The sequence below is a fragment of the Choloepus didactylus genome, chromosome 4, assembly GCF_015220235.1.
Source record: "Choloepus didactylus isolate mChoDid1 chromosome 4, mChoDid1.pri, whole genome shotgun sequence".
NCBI classification, from domain to species: Eukaryota; Metazoa; Chordata; class Mammalia; order Pilosa; family Megalonychidae; genus Choloepus; species Choloepus didactylus.
In genome coordinates, this window is record NC_051310.1 from 78,487,902 (window position 1) to 78,490,276 (window position 2,375).

The window sequence follows — 2,375 nt, forward strand, 5'->3', positions numbered from 1 at the left end:
TTGCAGCTGGCTCTCAGGGTGCACATGGGTTCAGTCCCGAGAACTCCAGGTGCTGCCCCAGATACACATGCGGGACACTGGGCACACCTTTGGGGCCCAGAGATTGTCCATTTAAGCTCCTATGGCCTCCAGTTTGTGACTGTGACTTTGCAGTTCCTGGATGGCCCCAGAGAGAAGAACCCAAACCCAGAGAGGACAGATTCAGCATCCCAAGTGGAGTCAGCAGAAGCCGACTTCTGTTCTGATCCCATCAGCCGAGGGGCTGCAGTCCCACCAGGTGGTCTCTCTGAGCTTCAGTTTTCTCAGGAATGTGATGAAGTGGTCCAGCCAGTGATGTACATTGCACTGCCCAGGATGCAGGAGACAGCCCGTGGTTGCCTGTGAGTTATGCAAGGATGGAGAGGGGCAGCTTCCCGCCGTGTGTCCTGCCTTGTGACATCCTTGGCATATGTCTTCCATTTGATCCCTCCAGCAGATGAGGAAGCTCAGAGAGCTACATAACAGGGGGGTGGGGGGTGGCGGTTGGAATGGAGAATATGCTGTGTTCCCAAATGGGTGGAGTTGGCATGGTGGGTCTGAAGGGTGTTAACCTGGCAAAAACAAGAGTGAGCCCATTGGCAGGGGAGGCAGAGAGAGGATGGTGATGGAGAGCTTGGTGGCGCTGGTCCGGTCTTGTTTGGGGACAGCGGTGGTGATGGTGCGGCTCAGTCCTGGCTGAGAGGGCTCTTGTCCTGCCAGCAAAGACCAAAGCTACCAGGCACAGCCTGTGGGCGAATCCCAGGTTTCACAGCACATCTGGGCATTGGGACTGGAAACTTGGAAGTGGAGCCAGAGGAGCAGGTGATTTGATGACAGTCTGAAGTGTAGGCAGCAGCACCAGCAAAATGGATGGGGCCATTGCCAGTTGGGAAGGAGGCAGGGCGGTGGGGGCGGGTCCTGGCTCGGTCACTCATTTGTAAATGGGAGGGGGTTGGGGTACACTCCCATGGGGGTAACCCCAAATGCACTCTTCCATAGAAACGATGAGGCGACTGGAGGCTGAGCTTCAAGGCCAGCTCCTGGACGTTGAGACAACCCACGCCAGCTCACCAGGTGACCTGGATTCCACTGGCCTTGCCAATGGCCAACCTCTGCAGTTGTTCTCCCCAATGGCCACTCTTCATTCCATCAGAAACTCAGCTCCATGAGGTGCATACCCTCCTCAAGACCCTTGAGTACCCCTGACCTGGCCAGATCCTTCTGAGACATGGTACCAGGGTTATTGGTGCTTGGGGCTTACTCTCCAGAGCTGGGATTTGATGGGATGGCAGCAGCCCTCGTCAAGTGCACTCAGAAGAGTCAATCCAGGAATTAGCTGTGTGTTGAGATACCTGTGAGGGTATCTCTCTGTGCTTTCCCCCACATGGGAAAATGAGAAATTCCCATCCAGCCTTGCAGAAGCAAGAAGTTGATTGTGCATCTCTTGAATAATGGGCTGTTTCCAGATTCTGAGAATTGGGTAATGACACAAGTATTTTTTTTTTTGACCTTGGGCAGCTAGGATGCTCAGAAGTGTATATCTTCTTGATATACACCCAAAAGAATTGAAAACAGGGAGGCAAACAGATTTTGTACACGAATGTTCATAACAGCATTATTCACAATAGCCAAAAGGTGGAAACAACCCAAGTGTCCATCAATTGAAGAATGGATAAACAACATGTGGTATATCCATACAATGGAATATTATTTGACTGTAAAAAGGAATGAAGTTCTGATGCCTGCTATAACATGGATGGACCTTGAAGACATCATGTTATGTGAAATAAGCCAGACACAAAAAGACAAATATTATGTGCTCTTGCTTATATGAAATACCTAGAATAAGCAAAGTCTTAGAGACAAAGTGGATTATGGGTTATCAGGAGCCGAGAGTAAGGGGAAAGGGAAATTATTACTTAATAGGTTTCTGTCTGAGATGATGAAAAAGTTGGGGTAATGGATGTTGATGATGGTAGCATAATAATGTGAATGTGATTAATGCCACTGAATTGTACACCTTGAAAGTGGTTAAAATGGGGGATTTTGAGTTGTATATATATTGTTACAACAAAATGTTAAAAAAGAGACTTTTTGTAACTTTGCTTTGTTTTTTCTTATTGCAAGAGAAATTCTGTATATGGGCAAGCCAGAAGAAAAAGAAGCAATGGTAATCCTATCAGTCAGAAATTATCACCATTAGCATTTTGATCTATGTCTGTGATGGGTAAGTTCATGTGTCAACTTGGCCAGGTGATGGTGTCTGGTTGTTTGACCAAGCAAGCACTGGCTCGATTGTTACCGTGAGGATATTTCATGGGTTTAAATCAACAGTAAGTTGATTGCATCTATGACTG